The sequence below is a fragment of the Panthera pardus genome, unplaced genomic scaffold (assembly GCF_024362965.1).
Source record: "Panthera pardus isolate Hobbes unplaced genomic scaffold, ASM2436296v1 HiC_scaffold_20, whole genome shotgun sequence".
NCBI lineage: Eukaryota > Metazoa > Chordata > Mammalia > Carnivora > Felidae > Panthera > Panthera pardus.
Window position 1 is genome coordinate 22,953,205 of NW_026526766.1, and position 19,820 is coordinate 22,973,024.

Sequence of the window (19,820 nt, forward strand, 5' to 3'; positions counted from 1 at the left end):
AGTTGATGTGGGGTCATCCTGAAAGTAAAGTAAAATGAACACTTGCAAGCACCTGACTCCCCAGCATTCAGACTTAAGAGGGGAAGAAAGCTTAGGTGCAGTATGGCTCATCCTATCTCTACCACTTTCTCCACTTTGCCCTAGCTCCCAGGCCTTAGGGCTAAGGAAGTAACCTTCAGCTTCTGTAGATATAGACAAACCAAGAGAGGAAGCAAACCCTACAGGCTGCAAGACTCAATTCCTATTATTAATATATTTAGTATAGCACATCTCTGAGTTCAAATTTGATTCTTCAACCTAGCACATCAGAGAGAATGAGTCGCCCAATTGATGGGAAAGCTAGCACTGGGATCTAAGAACATCTTGGGGTGTAACTCCCATCTTGGGATATCTTCCATGTACCTATGACTTGAGGACTTCTAACCAAAGGAGATGTCTTGGTTTAAAGGGGTTGAGTTAATGGCCTGGGGTCACATGACAAGTCACACCTAGTGTCCATTGCCTCCATTCTGAGAAAATATTGAATGAGTTAACGAGACAGAATTTGCATACTCAGAACATCCAGGACGTCATCTGTCTAAATGATATGGTAGTACCATCCATGAATGATCTTATACTTTTCTTCGGCTTCTAGGATTACTACTGCCCCTTCTTCAGATTCTTGTTCCTATAGGAAAGCAGTACTGTCATAAAAAGCAAGAAATTGTATTTGCTGAAAAATGACTGGACAGATGATCAATTTTTCCAGAAAAAGATGTGCTTTGTGCCTACTCTCAAGTATCGCTGTGTTATGAGAAGCCGGGGGAGTATCATTTACATGATATAGTGTTGCACCTCAAGAATTGTCACTGACTTATAATGCAGTGGGAATGGGCTACCTGAATTTTTACAACCTTAAATCTAACTCCAAACCTAATGTCAGGGTTGCCAAAATGCATGAATTGATTGGCACGTTGATACGTTGATACGGATTGGCCATTGGGACCCCAGATCCCAGCTTCAGGCACTGGGAACTTTTCTGCTGTCAGGTGCCGCCTAAGGCAATCAAGTTCATAGAGGCAGCCTTCAGAGGGATTAACATTGAGAACTGTGTCCCAATCAGCAGTCGCAGTGAAGGAGCTCAGGCCTCAAGAAGGGGCTCTTCTCTTGAGGCTTTTCCCCTAGGACTTCCATTGGCCCTGCATCAGAGACTAAATCAGGGTATTTTCCTGTCTCCCAAGGGCACATACGGTCTTCATTAGGCAGGCGAAGTGGCAGGTTCAGAGACTTGTGGAGGCTGCCTCCTTCTCTCCCAGGCGACTCAAGATCTATTCCTTCCTTCATAGGTGGGGTCGGGGAGCAGGGAAAGAACCGATTATTAAAGAAGTGTATCAGTGGGGGCACCCGGGCTGTTGAATTGCTTGAGCATCTGACTTCAGCTCAGGTCATGATCTTACGGTTCGTGAGTTTGAGCCCTGCATCAGGCTCTGTGTGGACAGCTCAGAACCTGGAGCCTGCCTAGGATTCTGTGTCTCCCTTTCTCTCTGCCCTTCCCCGCTTGGGCTCAGTCTCTCTCTCTCTCTCTCTCACAAATAAATGAACATGAAATAAAAATTAAGTGAAGCAGTGCTTCCCCCTGGGGTGGAGGCTGGGCTGGCAATGACAAGAGTGGGTCATTTTCCTCTGTAGGGATTCTTTCCAAGTTTGGGTAACCTTCATTTGAGGCAGGATAATTGACCAAACTATTGAATGCTTCCTCTCTATTCCCTGTCAGAGGTGACTCCAAAATGAATAAAAAGTTAACATCCCCTTTAGTCTTACAGGAAGCTCTGGGCTTCTCCTCTCAGGGGTCACAAACGGCCTTCATGTTTTCTGACCCCAAAGAGAAGTTGCGAGGCACGTATCTCACAGTCCTCTCAAGACTCTTATAAGTGAGATGAAAATCTGGCCAAGTGTCCTCAGGAGAGAGGAGAGACGGGATGACAGAAGTGCTAGGGTTAAAGGAGAGTTGCTTAAGGTACCAGTGGTCCAGCGACTTGATCATAATGATGTAAAGATGTGTTCCTTACGTAGAGGGTTCTGTGTGGCAGTTCTCTAGGAGACGAGACAATTCTTTCAAAGGATGAAATGATGTTTGCTGAGACGGTGAATCATCAACCCCATTATTTGGGAGCTGCCACAAAACACCACATTGCCCGCGCTCGGAATAGAGGCTCTACAACCAGCTGCCTTTCAATGGGCCAAATGAGCTTGGATGATGACCATCCCAGTAGCAACCATGGTGGGCTTAATCACAGAGGCTCTTTGGTATATACTTACTTGCCTGATAGCGAATATTTGCTTGATAGCAAAATTCTCCCCCACCAACCCCACTGACAGTCATGACTAATATAGGATGCCTTCCTTTGACATGGGGGCTTTGAACAAGATTTAATTTAATTCTGAAAAATTAGGCAATGCTTATTGCACTTCAATTTTGCAAAACATGCTTTTATGTGTATTTTCCCATTTAATATTTACGATCCTTCACAGGTTTCTTAATCCCCTCTTGTAGAAGGGCAATCTGGAGGACAGAGAAGGTAATATATATTTAGAGTGCTAGCATGGGAAGAGGGAGCTAGGCTGGAGAGTGCCCTTGCACTGTGAGGAATTATTTGGCTGTCAATGACAGCAAAAACAATGGGACTGACTTAAGAAGGAGAATCTGTTGACTCGGGTACCTGAGAAAATCTAGCAGTAAGGCTGGCGTCAGGCAGGACGGTTCAAGTTGGGGCTCAGTTGATGCCATCAAGGTTCAGTTTGTATCCGTTTCTTGGCACTATATTCTGGACTGACTTTCTGTCTGTCATTTTGTACCTTCACGTGTACTTTTCAAGCACTAAGTAGAGCTGAAAATGGGTTGTCTCTCTCATAGTCCCTGCAAAAGTCCCATTGTGCCTTACTGTCTCCAGCTGGGTCACATGCCGTCCCCGACCAGTCACTGCTGCCAAAAAGCATAAAACCATCTTTTGGCCAAGCCTTGAGTTATACACCCATCTTAAAATAAGACCGTCTGGGAAAGACAACTCCATCTTTACATGGACTGAGACTGAGAATGGGGTTAATTCCCTGGGGTCAACAGAGGGACTATTTCCAGAAGGTGAGTGAAGGCTGGGTGTCAAAACAAAACCAGATCGGCTACATCCCTCTCTCTCACTGCCCCAGTTCTGCCTTCTTGTCCGGAGTTATGCCACTGACTAATGCTTGGGAGTTGCAGGAAATGCTGATTCTGCACAGACCCTGGGACAGGCCAGAAGTGGGATGGAGCCCAGGACAGGAACTTGAGGTGGCAGCAATCACAGGCCCCAACATCCATGTGGACAGACCATCCCATAATCCGTCCTCTCACTGTCTACCCCTTCTCATCCTAGAGCCCTTTACCTGCATTCCAGTCTAGTTGTGGCCGTAGCCCAGAACTTATCACCGGGAACACTTCTGCTTCCTGAAAAAGCAGTCTGACATTCCACCCGGTTTTCTTCTTTCAGTTTATGCCCTCAGTATGCCAATTCTTCAACCTATTCAGCAGGAACTACAAGCCACTTTATATGTCTCCCTGGGCCTCTGACAGCGTTTTTCTTCATTTCTTCCCTCTCCAAGGAAAACTTCGTGGTCCACCACTTACTTAATCCCAAACCTAAAGAGCTCTACTCTCAACAGCTTTCCCCACTTGCCTTTCATCTGTCACCCTTGCCAAAGTCAGTTCTGTCCTTTTTAGACCCGTCTTCCGATAAGGGGCTGACCCCTCTTGGATAAAACCATACAAGAAAGTAACTGATGCCACCATAAATGTTCCATACCAGTGGTCAGCTCCAACACTGCCTGAAGACAATCCATTCCTTCCCTCGGTGTTTACTGTGTACTGGGCTTTCTTCTAAGCATTGGGGGCGCACGGGGAAGGAAACAAAGCTCCCTGTCTTCCTGGAGCTTCTAGGACGGTTCCTCAGTCAATTCTCTTGCCTAAGCGCTCAAAACGGTTTCACTCGCCTACAATTTCTCCACAATCCCCACTCGTCCAGCATGGGTGCTGGATCACCACAGGGAAATGAGAAGTCACCGGATCTTTTCATCGCTAGCAGATATCAAAGAGTAACAAAACCAAAACGTGAATCCCCATCCCTTCTTTCCTCTTTCCTTCCTATTATACTGTGAAGGGTTCCCCGGGGATCTGTCCCCGCTTCCCAATTTAGAACACTTTTCCCACTGTGCTGGAATGTTTGGCTTAGTCATCTACTTTTTTAGAGGACCGAACCATGCGTACCTCACCACAGTCTGGCTGGCAGACGCAACGGAGCTGGAAAACCTCTGGCGGGAAGTAGGAGCAAAGGGAGGCTTTTCCCAGGGGAGGTCGGTCTGGCCTTGGGCCACGTGCAGAGGCCAGTAACACTCCGGGGCGGCTCCGCCCCCAAAGTGAGCTGCACCCAGAGCGGGGCCACAGCCCCTTAAGGACAGGCGCAGAGGCGTGGCGACGTCCCGGAGAGCCACGCAGCGGGGCGAGTAGGGCCCAGGGAGTCACACGCAGGGGCGGTTCCGCGCTCAAAGGGAGCGGCACCAAGGGCGGGGCCACGTCCTGCTGGGGACACGCACAGAGGCGTGGCGACGTTCAGGGCTAGCCATATCAGGGGCGAACGGTCCCGGGAGCCACCCCCAGGGGCGGCCCCGAGAGGTTGTGATGTTTGCCCTGGCGATGGCGGCCATGTTGGGCAGTCTAACGGTTAGCCCTCTCACTTCAGACTTCTGGAATCTGTGTCCATCACTTCTGGAAGAGGAGAGTTTTGTTTGCCTCCAAGATAGATTTCGACGAAGGTTTCTGGATGCTGGTTGACCTCGTCTCCTGCGCTGACAGAGGGATCCTTCCCAAAGTCTGCCATTTCCATCCCGGCGGTTGCTCCTTCAGGCCGCGCAACCCCTGACTCCCTCCCACAGGAGGCTGCTGCCTGGGAAAACGTGCTGACGCCCGGGGGTGGGGCTGCGCCTGGGCCGCGGGGCCCCCTTTGCCGAGGTCACTGGATGGGGCTTGCGCGGGTGAACCTAGTGTGGACTGTAGCGGCGATATTGGCTGATGTTAAGACGTCACTTTACACCAGCTGCCTGGTCTTGCCCAAGAAGCCTTTCTCAGACGTCATCTCTAGGTGCAGAGATAAAATATCTCATAGGGGTGGTCCTGAGGCCTGGAATGATCAAATGAAGTTTTGAGTAGTGTTAAGCGCCGATGTTACTGCACGGGTTGGGGGTGCAGATGGTGACCACGTGGGCCTTGCAGCCCCTAGACGCCAGTGCCTTGGAAATGCCTGCACCAGTCAGGAGAGTGAGGCTTCGAGATGCAAGTTCGTACCCTAAATTAGGAATCCTCATTTCTGATTCCCTGCGAAACCTTGGTAACTGGTAGGATGCTCACAGTCTGCCAGTTGTTTTCAAAGGAGCCACAAGAGCTTTAATTGCTGCTTGGACCTAGCGGTGAGTCCAGGGGGAATGGTTTGGGCGAACCCCAGGTATAAGCCAATGGAGGCGTTCTGGATGGAGAGGAAGAGGCAGAACCTTCTTTCGGCCTTGCAAGATCAGGGATAGCAGGACGTGAGTCTCTCCATGAAGCGGATATCATGTTTTTTATTAGGCAGAAACTCTCAGGTAATTGCCCTAAATTGCAGGTATTGATGTATTGATGCCTCTGTGTGTCCTGGTTCCGTGTTGGGAAGCGTCACCATGTTTATCGTAGTAAGAGGTGGAAGAGAATCGTATTCGTGACTATTTCCCCTACTAGAAAGTGCACTGTTAGTGTATTTGGAAGATATGGAAAAGTAGTAGAGGAGAAACCTCATAGATTCCCAGCTTCAAAACAATCACCCTTACCCCTTTCGTGCATCCTAGAGATTTCGCTATTCCTGTTTTTTTTTTTTTTTTAATTTTTAATGTTTATTTAATTTTGAGAGACAGAGAATAAGTGAGCAGGGGAGGGGCAGAGACAGAGGCACAGAATGTAAAGGAGCTCCAGGCTCTGAACTGCTAGCAAATAGCTGGACGGGGGGCTTGAACCCGTGAACTGAACCGTGAGATCATGACCTAGGCTAAAGTCCTGCACCCCTTGGTGTGGCTGTTTTTAACATTGCTTAAATGATATGTAGTCCAAATGAAAAACACTACCATAAACATATTTATGTCATTGTGAACTTTCATAACCGTTGTATGATAACTTTTTATGAAGTGGTAGAATATGAAATTCTACTTTCTGTTGACATTTGGGTGGTTTCTGACTCTGAATTTTTAGTATTTTGCTTACCATGTTTAGTCATAATTGTGCTTGCTTATAAACCATCCTGTTCCAAACAGCACAAAGCTTTTCCTAAATGTCTGATTAACCCAGGAATCTGCCCTGGTCCAAATCCTTTCTCTTTCTCCAGCCTCTTTAGGTGAGTTATCTGCTCACGTGGTTAGGCGTTTCAGTGCCTGTACTCCTCTGAGTTTCAAAGCAAGGAAACCCCCTGCTTGCTAACACATCCTCAATGTAAGATCTTCCAAAGTTAACCTGTTGTCTTCCTTTATCTCCAACCTTCCCTTCCCCAGACGGTCTCAGTATCCGCAGCACCTGAACATCCAAAGAAGAAATACAAGAGTCATTTTACATTCCTCCCTCTTCATTTTTCCTGTAGCTACTCAGCTACTACCTAGAGGAACTGGAAAAATATGCTGTGCAGAAAAGTCCTAGAGGTCTCACAATATATCACATCCCTCCCAAATGGAAGGTAAGACCCTTCAGGTCATGAGCTACATTTTTGTATTTAATTTTTAATTGTGTTAGTAATATATATTCACATTCTCCTGAGTCAATATTGAAACATTTTTATTAAATTTGAATACCTCATTCCAAAACAAAAACCAGTGTCTCATTCCACGTCAATTAAGTAGTTAATTAATTTCCTTGCTATTTATATCAATATAGACAATTGGTTTCCCACTTGGTTTAATTCAGTCTGCCACTATCAATATTTTGGTGTCCAAATTGCCACATTTAGCTCATGACTTCAGTCTGACTTCTCTGTTCTCTTGATTTCTCTCAATCGATTTCTACTTTCTGACACAAAAAGATGTTTTAGACTCACTGTATACTTTTCCCTGCATAATCCTGGGTTCAGCCATTTTTCCAGGTAGCCCTGTTTTCTTTAACGGAGAATGGTATTGATAAGCCAAGATCAGTGTGCTAGATGTATTCGTTATTATTAGGACGTTGCTGCTTGTAGATTCTTTCAGTAAACAGAGCTAGAGAATATGTGTATGTATAAGCATGCACACACATACACACGTGTTCACACATTTAAATCTCAGTTTATTTCTGTCTATATCTATATATGTTGAGATTCACGAGTTCACACCAGTACCTCCAGTTACCATCTAACACCACAGGGTTCATTCTAGTTTTCTACCTTTCCAAGTTTTTAACTTCTTTCTCTAATAGTGAGAAATCTGGTTCCATTACTTTTTTAATATATGTACTTGTTCAATCAGTCATCCTGTATGGAAGCAATTTCTCATCACTGCCACTGTCTCCTCCATGTATGGATATCCACTTCTACTGCTTAGATATCAATGTGTGTGGCAGCTCTGTCACCTAGACACCCATGCTGCACCAGGCAACGCTTCTATGCCAAGCCTCTCTTCATGCTGCTTAGGCTCTGACTTTCAGCTCTGGGACACTGCCGATGCCTCTCTAAGTGCCCTCTTCTCGCCCTTTTGGTGTCTGTGCCCATTTTGCTTGGTTCACCTATTGGCTTTAAGACTGAATTACTCAGAAAGGGAAAGGAAGAGAAATACAGTATCTTCCCCCTACCCACCTTTCTTGAGACATAACTGATATGCAAAAAACTGCATACACATTAAAATGTACCCCTTGGTGAGTTTGAAACTGTCTTTTGTTTTAATGATTCTTTATTTTTTTGAGAGACAGACAAAGAATGAGGCGGGGGTGGGGGAGAGGTCAGAGAGAGATGGAGATACAGAATCTGAGGTAGGCCTCAGGCTCCGAGCTCTGCACAGAGCCAGATATGGGGCTTGAACTCATGAAGTGCGAGATCATGACCTGAGCTCAAGTTGTACACTTCACCGACTGAGCCACCCAGGCACCCCAGAACTTGATGAGTTTTGAATGAAATCGTAATCAAGCTCACAAACATTCATATCTTCCCATTCGTTTTGAGTGTTTAAAATTAAAGTTTTTATTTTGAGACGTAGGCAGATTCACATGCAGTTGTAAGAAATAGAGCTCGCTTCAGATTCTGTGTCTCCCTCTCTCTCTGTCCATTCCGTGGTCATGCTCTTTCTGTCTCTCAAAACTAAATAAACATAACAAAAATTTAAAAAAAGGAAATAGAGCTCATGTATACTTTATCCAGCTTCCTCCAATCAGAATATCTTACAAAACTATAGTATAATATGACAACCAAGATATTGACATTGATACAGTCAAGGTATAGAATACTCCTGTCACTAAGCTTTTCCTCCAATTGCCATTTTATAGCCACACTTCCCACATGCCCGTACCCTCCTGCATCTGTTTTTCCATTTTTATAATTTTGCCATTCCAGTAGTATTTTACATATATGGAATCATAGCCTGACGTAACTTGCTGGAATTTGCCTTTTTTACTCAGCTTAGTTCTCCGGAGATTCATCTAGGCTGTTGTGTGTATCAGTTCACTTTTTTTTAATGCTGAATACTATTCCATAGCATGGATGTTCTCCAGTCTTTTTAACCACTGGTTGAACAACAGCTGGGGTTTTCTGGTTTTGAATAAAAACACTGTGAACATTTGTGTACATGTTTTTGTATGAACATAAGTCTTTGTTTTTCTGTGATAAATGCCCAGTAGGATGATCACCAAGTTGCATGTTTAGTTTTTTTAAGATGCAGAAACTGTGGCTGTTCTGTTTTATATTTTCATCAACAGCGTGAGTGATCCAGTTTCTCATCATCCTTGCCAGCATCGGTGTTGTCACTATTAAAAAACTTTTTTTCTTTAGCCGTTCCAATAAGTGTGTAGTGATATATCATTGTGGTTAGAATTGCACTTCCTGAATGACAAATGATATTAAACATTTTTATTTGGCTTCTTTGCCATCTGTCTTTTGGTGAAAAAATGTCTCTTTGTGTTTTTTGTCCATGTTCTAATTGGATCATTTGTTTTGTTTTGTTTTGTTTTGTTTTGTTTTTGTTTTGTTTTGTTTTGTTTTACCAGCGAGTTGCCAGAGTTCTTTATATATTGTTGACACTAACGTTATGTGAGACATGTGATTTGCAAGTAGTATTTCCTCCCAGTCTATAGCTTGTCTTATCATCTTGTTAACAGTGTTTTGCAGAGCAATAGTTTTAAAGTTTGATGGAGATCAGTTGGTAAACTTTTCCTTTTATGGGTCATTTTTTGGTGTCACATCTAAGATCTCTGTGCCTGCCTTTAGATCTTGAAGAGTTTGTCCTATTTTTTTAAAGTTTATAGTATTATGTTTTATATTCAAATCTGTGATCCATTTGAGTTAATTTTTTAAAAGGTTTATTTATTTTGAGAGAGAGAGAGAGAGAGAGCGTGAGTGGGGGTGGGAGGGGCAGAGAGAGAGAGAGAGAGAGAGAGAGAATCCCAAGAAGGTCAGCTGTGCTGTCAGCACAGAGCCAGAGGCAGAGTTCTATCTCACAAACAGGGAGATCATGACTGAGCCAAAATTAAGAGTTGGACGCTTAATCAACTGAGCCACCCAGGCACCCCTAGTTTTTATGTAAGGTATGAGACTTTGGCTGAAGTTCATTTGTTCTGGCGAAATGATGTCCACTTGCTCCAGTGCTGTTTATTGAAAAGCTGGCTGTTGTACTTTGAATTGCTTTTGTACCTTGTCAAAAATTCATTGAACATATTTGTATGGTTCTATTTCTGGGGTCTCTATTCAGTTTCATTGATGTATGCGTCTATCCGTGTTAATTATGCACATAGTCTTGATTATTGTAGCTGTATTAAGCTAAGTTTTAAAATTGGATAGACTGATGCTTTCTGCTTTGCTCATTTTTTTCAAAATTGTGTTAGCTACTCCAGTTCCTTTGCTTTTCCATATAAATTGTAGACAGTTGTGTCTATTAAAAAAAAATCTACTGGCATTTTGATAGCAATTGTATGTCAGTGGGGGAGAACTGACTTTAGTATGTTGAATCTTCCAGACTATGAACATAGTATAGCTCTCCACTTGTGTCTTCTTAAATTTCTTTCGTAAATATTGTGTAACTCTCAGCATCTAAGTTCTGAACATGTTTTGTACACATAAATATTTTATTTTGTAGTGATTGTATGTGATAGTGCATTTTAAACTTTTGTGTCTGTGTTCTCACTGATAATATATACAAATAGAATAGATTTTGTATGCTTATTTTGTATTCTTTGACCTTGCTGACCTCACATATAAATTCTCAGAGATGTTTTTATAGATTCCTTTAGATTTTTTTTGGACAATCATATCATCTACAAATAGGGGCAGTTTTATTTCCCCCTTTATTATCTCTGTACTTTATTGCAGTGGCCAGAACTTTGAACACTGTGTTTATTTGGTGAGAGTGGGCAAACTTGCCTTGTTCCATATCTTAGGGTGGAAACATTCAGTGTTTCACCATAAACATCATGTTAACTGTAGGTTTTTTGTAGTTGCTCTTTGTCAAGTTGAAGAACTTCCCTCTTTTGCTCTTTTTCTGAGAGTTTTTTTTTTAATATGAAATTTATTGTCAAATTGGTTTCCATACAACACCCAGTGCTTCTCCCAACAGGTGCCCTCCTCAATGCCCATCACCCACCCTCCCCTCCCTCCCACGCCCCATCAACCCTCAGTTTATTCTCAGTTTTTAAGAGTTTCTTATGGTTTGGCTCTCTCCCTCTCTAACTTTTTTTTTTTTTTTTTCCTTCCCCTCCCCTATGGTCTTCTGTTAAGTTTCTTTCTGAGAGTTTTTAATCATGAATGGATGTTGAATTTCATCAAGTGTTTTCTGTATTAATGGATATGATCCTGTGATTAGTCTTCAGTCTCTTAAATAGGTGGATTATGCTGATTGATTTTCTAATACTGAACCAGCCTTGAATCCCTAGAGTAAATGCTACTTAGTTATGTATATAATTCCCTTTATGTAGTTGTTGAATTCTGTTTGCTAGTATTTTGTGAAGGATATTTACATGTGTATTCATGAATGACATTGGTCCGTAGTTTCCTTATTTTTGTACTGACTTTTTCTCATTTCTGTATCGGGGTTATATTTTGTAAAATGAATTAGAAAGTGTTCCCTCCTGCTCTGTTTTCTGGAAGTGATTTTGTGGAAGAAATTTTGTAGAATTGGTGGTATTTCTTCTTTAAACACTTGGTTGAATTTTCTAGTGCAACCGTAGGACTCTGGAGATTTTCTTTCTTGGGAGTTTTTAAATTAAAAATTCATTTCCTTTACAGTTACAAAGCTATTCAAATTATCTATTTCATATTAGCGAGTTGTGATAGTTGGCATGTCTTAAGAAATTTACCTATTCCATCTGAGTTTCCAGACTTATTGGTAAAAAATTGTTGAGAACATTCCCTTATTATTGTTCAAATATGCTGAGGGTCTGCAGTGATATTCGCCTTTTCATTCCTGATATTGGTAATTTGTGACTTCTTTAGTTTTTACCTGGTAAGTTTGGTTAGAGGTTTGTCGTTGTTGTTGTTGTTATTATTATTATTAATCTTTTCAGAGAACTAGTTTTTGGTTTAAATGATTTTCTCTACTTTTTTTTTTGTATGTGTTTTCTATTTTGTTGATTTCCTCTCGGGTTTTTATTATTTATTTTCTCTTACTTACGTTGGCTGTAATTTGCCCTTCTTTTTTTAGTTGCTTAAAGTAGAAGCTAAAGTCACTGATTTGAGACTTTTCTAATACAGGGATCTAGTGCTATAAATTTTTCTCTAAACACTGCTTTAACTGCATTGCAGTATGTTCAAATACTTTTGAACTGTTCAAAATACTTTTAATTTCCCTTTGGGTTTCTTCTTTGATCCGATTCATGGGTTATTTAGAAGTTTTATTTAATTACCAAATACAGTAAAACCTTGGTTTGCAAGCATAATTCATTCCAAAAACATGCTTGTAATCCAAAGCACTTGTATATCAAAGGGAATTTCCCCATAAGAAATAATGGAAACTCAGATGATTCGTTCCACAACCCCAAAATATTCATATAAAAGTGATTACAATAATCATATAAAATATATATATATATAGAATCATGTATAATTACATATAATATAAAATAATAAAGAAATACAAAATATAAAGAAAAATAAAGAATTAACCTGCACTAACCTTTGAAAACCTTCGTGGCTGGGATGAGGGAGATGACAGAGGCGGGTTATTGTGTAGGATGACTGTCACTGTCACTAATGGAATTTGACTACACTATAGTACTAGTAAACTGTTGTCATGTACTGTTTTAATGTAACTGGCAATAAGGCGGCAGAGGAGAAGGTCTATATCTGCAGGCAGCTTGACCTAGAATGAAGCAAAGCATTCCTAACCTTACTCTTGTACGGAAAAGCAAAAGACTATCCATAGGTGCTTTGAAGTGACAAAAATTTACACTAGTGGCAGTTGTGGGCACCTTCCAGTGTTCTGAAAAATCACTGATTTCTCCCAAACACCATGGCCTGAGACCGAGCATCTGAGCATGGGAGACGATCTCCCATAATCCTGCAGCAAGAGAGAGAGAGAGAGAAGAACCATCAGCTCAGCTGTGATTATGTGGTGTTTGGCATCACGTACTACTCGTATTGCAAGACATTGCTCATTTATCAAGTTAAAATTTACTAGGAATGTTCCCTCTTCTTGTGGAACACTTGCAGAACAAGTTCCTTGTAATCCAAGGTTGTACTGTATTTGGAGGATTTTGAAAGAGTTTTCTTTTATTTTAAAGTCTGTTCGTTTTGAGAGAGCACACGTGCACAAGCTGGGGAAGGGCAGAGAGAAGAGGGGGAGAGAGAGAGAGAGAGAGAGAGGGAGAGAATCCAAAGCAGGCTCGACACTCACTGTGGAGCCCCATGTGGGTCTCAGTCCCATGACTGTGATATCATGACCTGAGGCAAAATCAAGAGTTGGATGCTTAACCAACTGAGCTAATCAGGTGCCCCCAGATTTTTCTGATGTTGATTAAAAAATTCCCTGTGGTAGGTGGACACACTTTGTCCAATTTTAATAGTTAAATTTATTTGCTGTTGGTAGTGGTGGTGTGTGTGTGAGATTTATGTTTATGTTTCAATACAGAGTGTGTTTTATCTTGGTAAATCTTTCTTTTTTTTTTTTAAATGTTCATTTATTTTTGAGAGCGAGTGACTCAGCGTGAGCAGGGAAGGGGCAGAGAGAGAGGGAGATACAGAATCCTATGTAGGCTCCATACTCTGAGCTGTCAGCACAGAACTGGACGTGGGGCTCTAACTCATGACCATGAGATCATGACCGGAGCCAAAGTTGGACGTTAGCCAGCTGAGCCACCCAGGTGCTCCTATCTTAGTAAATCTTGTCTGTGTACTTGTATATTCTTTTGTTGCCTGGGGAGTATTGTATAAATGTTAATTATGTCAAATTCATTGACGTTAGGTTCAAATATTCTATGTCCGTAGTGATTGTTTTGTCTTTTTGGTCACTTACTGAGAGAGCACTATTGAAATCTTTGACTATAATTGTGGATTGACTATTTCTCCGGTAAGTCCTATTTTTCCTTCGTATATTTTGAAACTCTGTTATTAGGTACATCAGTGTTTAGGATTCTTATGTTCTATTGATCATTTGACCACTCTCTCGTTATAAAATGACCCTCATTCTCTCATGTAATCTTCTTTTCTCTAGAATTTACTTTGTCTGATGTTAATGTAAGTACATCAGCTTTCTTTTTTCTTTCAATTACATTTCACATATCTTATGTTTACTGATTCTGTCTTCAGCCTGCCCAAATCTGCTGTTAAATTCCTCTAGTGCATTTTTCATTTTAGGTAATGTACATTCCACCTTCAAGTTTTCTTTTTTTTTCTTTCTTTCCTTTGTTTTTCATTATTCTTTTAGTGTTTATTTAGTGAGAGAGAGCGAGACACAGAGAGACAGAGAGAGAGGGAGAAAGGACAAGCACGTAAAGGGCAGAGAGACAGGGAGACACAGAATCTGAAGCAGGCTCTATGCTCTGAGTTGTAGCACAGAGCCCGACAGGGGGCTCAAACTTATGAACTAAGCCACCCAGGTGCCCCTCCAGCTTCAACCTTTCTATTTGATTCCTTTTTGTAAGTCTGTCTCTTTTTTGATATTCTATATTGGTTGAAATGTCAGTTTCCTGATTTCCTTTAGTTCTTTGTCCATGGTTTCCTTTAGCTCTTTGGGTATATTTTAGGCAGTTTTTGTCTAGTGAGTCTAATGACTATACTTCTTAAGAACAGTTTTTGGTAATTTCCTTTTTTCTCTTTTGAGTGGAGCATACTTTTTTATTTCTCTGCATTCCTCATACTTTATTGTTGAAAACTGGACATTTTGAGTTTTAGGATGTTGTAACTCTGGAAATCAGATTCCTACTCATCCTCAGGCTTAGTTGTTTCTGGCTGTAGGTTCCAGGTTCTTTAGTGACTTTTTGAAACTGTTTTAAAAACAGTTTTATTTAAATCGATATACTGTGTTATCACTCTCAAGAGAAGCAAAATCTCAGGAGATAATCATACTTCAAATGAAGGAAATGAATTATTTGACATGAAACTGTCTTTATAAAAAATCTTACTGACTTTACATTTTTAATGGCAATAAGGCAACTGATTCCAAGTTGCAACTATGAACACTTCTCTTTGAATTTATTTTAAGCATTTATTTAAATCTTTTTCTCTGTAGTTGGACAATCTTTTTGATAATTTTCTAACCTGTCAGCTACCATTTTACTTTCCACGATAAATGGTTAACATTGGAAGTAGATATAAAATGTTTTACTTTTTCATACTTACGTGTTTTGAAATGAAGGAATCTTTAGTTAAAGGTGATATTTGATTTATTAATGATAACATATTTCATCCTAATAACTTGATGTATCTTAAATGTAGTCTCAACTATTGTTTTTCAGGTAATTAGCCTGATATCACTCTGAACCCATACATTTCCATGCTTATGTCTTTACATATGACGTGTGCTTACCAGGCTGGACTTCTTTGAACTCCTATATTGAATACTGAACAGGTTATTTCTATACTTATTTCTATACTTATTATGACACCTAGGTCATAAAAAAAAATAAAACCCTTGTTTTTGTTTGTTGCTGTTTAATCAAACCTTATCTTGTCACAATTCCCCCCAGTTCAGTGAATAGCAGCTTGTTTCTTTAGGTTTCTCAGGTCGCAACTTTGGGGTCACCTTTGCCTTCTTTCTCACTCATATATTCCATAATTGGTCCATCATTAAATCTTTTATAGTATATCCAGAATTTATCCAATTCTATTTCCTTCTTCTCTATCATAGTAATTCAAGCCACCATCATCTCTTGTCTGAAATCTTAAAGTAGCTTCCCAACTGTCTTCCTGCTTCCATGCTTACCTTATGCTCTGTTTTCTACCTTGAAGCCAGAGTGACTTCAAATATTTTTTTTTATGTTTATTTATTTTTGAGAAAGAGAGAGCTGGAGCATGAGCAGGGGAGGGTCAGAGAGAGAGGGAGACTCAGAATCTGAAGGAGGCTCCAGGCTCTGGAGTCAGCACAGAGTCCGACGCGGGGCTCGGACTCATGAACCGTGAGATCAAGACCTGAGCCAAAGTTGGACACTTAACCGACTGAACCATCCAGGTGCTGGGAAATCAGAGTGATATTTAAAATATATATGTAATTTTCCATCTCTGCTCAAAACTTTCAAAAGATTCTCTTTTTCACTAAGAAAAAAATGCCCAGTGGCCTCTGAGTACCTTCCATATGATCTCCATATGGCCTCATCTCCAATATTCTTTCCTTCCTCATTGTACTCTAGCCATGCTACTGGCCTTCTTGCTATTCTTTGAAGATACCCAGCATTTGCTTGCCTCAGGGCCTTTGCAATTATTATCTCTCAGTCTGGAGTGCTCTTTACTGTGGTGTTTGCTGGCTTAAATCCTTTAGATTTTTTGTTTGTTTGTGTTTTAAATCTCTGCTCAAATATCACCTTACCAGAAGGAGAATTCTTGATTGACCTAGGTAAAATACCATTTACCCCTTACATGCTACCTGTTTCCTTTTCCTATTTATTTTTTCTTTTTCTCATAGCCCTCACTAGACTATAAAGTCCATAGACTCAAAGGCTTTGTTTTTCTTATTAGGTATCCTCAATGCTTGAAACAGTGCCTAGCATGTAATTGGTGTTCAATTAATATTTGTGGAATAAATACATGAAAGCACCTTATGAGAGAAAGAATCTATTTTGTTCAGATTCTAAGGGTACCAGCTGAGTCAAGACACTTCCTGATGCTTCCTTGTCTTCCCTTTGTCTGGCTCCATCTCTGGTGAAAGCAGAGGCAAATTTGTATGTGGAGCTGGGTAAGGGGTGGGTAAGAAAATGGCATGGCAGGGAAATAGAGAAAAGGAAGACAGTATCTTTCTTTCCTCCCAGCCTAAAAGTACTACCAATTTGACAGAGGGAATTTTTCACTTTAAGTGTATTTGGTGTTTTGATTATTAAATTAGAGTGGACATTTTAATTACGGAGCTAGATTATTCTTGGCACTACAGCTGACTTAAAAGTAGAGTGTTTAAGGAAATTATGGAATCTCTTTTCACCCAACTTTTCCTTCAAAGAGTAAGAGAAAAATGAGTCTGTGGATGGGTTGCAAAGGGCCTGTGACGGGAACACATGAATATTCTGTTTGTCACTCCTCCTTTCCCCTCCCCTCCCCCCCCATATTCTCTGGAGTTCTGCCTATTCAACCCAATGGTCACCCTTCTATTGTGGCTTTTATCATAATGCTTAGTAGTCTATTGTTTACGTGTTTGTCTCCTTTACTAGACTCTGAGCTCAAGAAGGGAGGGTCAGTATTTTATTAATCCTGTTTATCTAAGACCTGCCATGGAGCCTGATACATGGCAACCATTTAGTATTTGTTGAACAATCTCCTGCCCCCATCTCAATTCAAGGATTATTTGAATACCAAAAATACCTTGAGTATCAAATATGCAGTAGTTGGTGATACAAAGGAGGCTGACTGCTTAGATATTTAAAGAGATTATATTGTATTCTAAGATTTATGTCCATTTACCAGGATGAAAACTCCCATTCTTTTAAAAAAAATTTTTTTTTGTTTATTTATTTTTGAGAAAGTGACAGAGCACGAATGGGGAAGGGGCAGAGAGAAAGGGGACAGGGAATTTGAAACAAGCTCCAGGCTCTGAACTGTCAGCACAGAGCCCAACATGGGGCTCGAACCCACAAACCATGAGATCATTACCTGAGCCAAAGTTGGGCACCCAACTGCCTGAGCCACCCAGGTGCCCGATGAAAACTCCCATTGTAAGGGAAAACACTTAACTTTTGAAATATATCACAGGAGTGGCTTTATCTTTTCCTTCTTGCTCAAGCTCTTAGCTACCTAATTTGTGTCCCTGTTGCAGCAGGACATGAATGTGACTTCTATGGAGCATGGTTGTTTGGAATAAATACTAAAATAATCCCCTTCCCTCCATAACTGGTATGGCTGTGATTTCTTTTTAAAGGTAGAGACTGAATCTTCATTACTTAAAAGTATGAAAGTCAACGTCTTGTGTATTCTTGTGGCAAATGCAAAAAATTGACAGTGTTTTCAAAGACTGTGATGAAGCTCTGTGTCAGTATGAAAACTATAGCATTATTATCACTGTGATCCAGAGATGAAAAGTTATAAAACATTTTGGCTCAATGATATGCCACATAAATTTAATAATTTTTATATGGATAATCATTTTCCAAACAAACTGTAGCCATGACTTAATCCCTCCTAGAAAGACAGGAGTATATCTTTTTTAAGTTTTTATTTATTTATTTTTTTTGAGAGAGAGAGAGAGAGAGAGAGAGAGACAGAGTGTGCACAAGAAAGGGAGGGGCAGGGGCGCCTGGGTGGCGCAGTCGGTTAAGCGTCCGACTTCAGCCAGGTCACGATCTCGCGGTCCGTGAGTTCGAGCCCCGCGTCAGGCTCTGGGCTGATGGCTCGGAGCCTGGAGCCTGTTTCCGATTCTGTGTCTCCCTCTCTCTCTGCCCCTCCCCCGTTCATGCTCTGTCTCTCTCTGTCCCAAAAATCAATAAAAAACGTTGAAAAAAAAAAATTAAAAAAAAAAAAAAAAAAAAAGAAAAAAAGAAAGGGAGGGGCAGAGAGAGAGGGGGACAGAGGATATGCAGTGGGTTCTGTGGGGGCGGCAGAGAGCCCGATGTGGGGCTCAAACCCATGAACCATGATAACATGACCCAGCCAAAGGCAGATGCTCAACCAACTGAGCCACCAAGGCGCCCCAGGAGTGTATCTTCAAACAAACTGCCTAAGCTGTTTATTCACAGTTTGCTTTTTGATTCAGCAAGATGGATTATGATGGGAAACAACCATGGCTGTGACAGCTTTGACTACATCCCACCTGGCATATAATCCTTTTCTCCTTAAAAAGCTTTCCAAGTTCATAATTCTACAAAAGGATTAGTCAAAGTCATTGGAGGGGTGCCTTGACTTGGGAATGGAGGAGGGAGGGATTTAACATGCCAATTTAAAAAATCCATTGTTATAGGAAAGTTCTTGGGTTCTTTTATTTGTATAGTGAAAGCAACCCAACTATGAATCTTATTTGAACAATGGTGCACTTGGGCTGACAATGAGGTGAACTAAAAACATTTAGGGCCTATCTCACTGATTTTAGTGAATCTTTCCTGTCAGTGACAGCCCAGTGAACCTTCTTTGGGCACAGTGAAGCGCCAGTTGCCTGGCCTGAAACACATCATTTCATCCACGGCACTCATCCACGATCACATTATATACAACACACATATGTGAATGTGAAACCTCCTCCATCGTATTCATTAGCTTATCTCCTTTTTCTAGTATGGTTGCATCACCTTCATTCCCCTCACCCTGGGTAGAACTGTCAGTAGGGAAGAAAAGAAAAATTATAATAGTCTTTCAGTGTATGGGAGAGTTCCAGACAGAGGAGTTGCAAAATATAGAACTAAATGGCTACCAAGTCTTTCTTTCAGTTCTGTGATGTCATGCAAGATACCTCACGGTTAGAATAGATGAGTTAGTGTTCGTTGTTTGAGGCCATATCTACTTTGTGATATGAGTATATTGGTTAATCTTCATCACTCATGAAACGTGTAGCAGATAATTTGCCATTAAGAATTCAAATGCTGATGTTTCAGAATAAATTACTTTAAAAAATGAGAGTTAGATCAAAGCTGCTTTTGTTTATAGTAAAATTATTTTTCCTTTACTCGCACTGAAACAGCGGAAGAGAGGGTGGAGTTAACATGGAGAATTGCTGACTATGTCTATGGGAGCGTGACATTCCTGGGAGGACATGTTAAGAACCAGATCAAGGCTCAAAGGCCCTATAAAATAGAAGCGATAGATGGCAAAATTAGATAGTCTTACACTCCTTCATACTCTGTCCTCATTCCCTGTGTGGAAAGTAATTTGGTGTCTGATGTTTCCTTCTTAAAGTAGTTTTTGAGACTTGGTTTCTAATATATAGCTACTTAGCATGCATTCAATCATATATGTTAAAAGAAAGGAAAACCCTTCAGTGAGAAACCATAAATCAAATCTTGCTTTGAGAAT

At 41.0% G+C, this 19,820-nt stretch overlaps 1 long non-coding RNA gene across 1 annotated transcript in view; it reads left to right on the forward strand.

Moving 5' to 3' along the window:
* Positions 1 to 6,582: 6,582 nt before the first annotated feature.
* The window catches only part of LOC128778568 (uncharacterized), a 62,656-nt gene continuing 49,418 nt past the window's right edge, over positions 6,583 to 19,820 (forward strand). The window contains exon 1 of the long non-coding RNA XR_008424158.1: positions 6,583 to 6,755. This is a non-coding gene — a long non-coding RNA (uncharacterized LOC128778568). The remainder of the gene's footprint in view (positions 6,756 to 19,820) is intronic.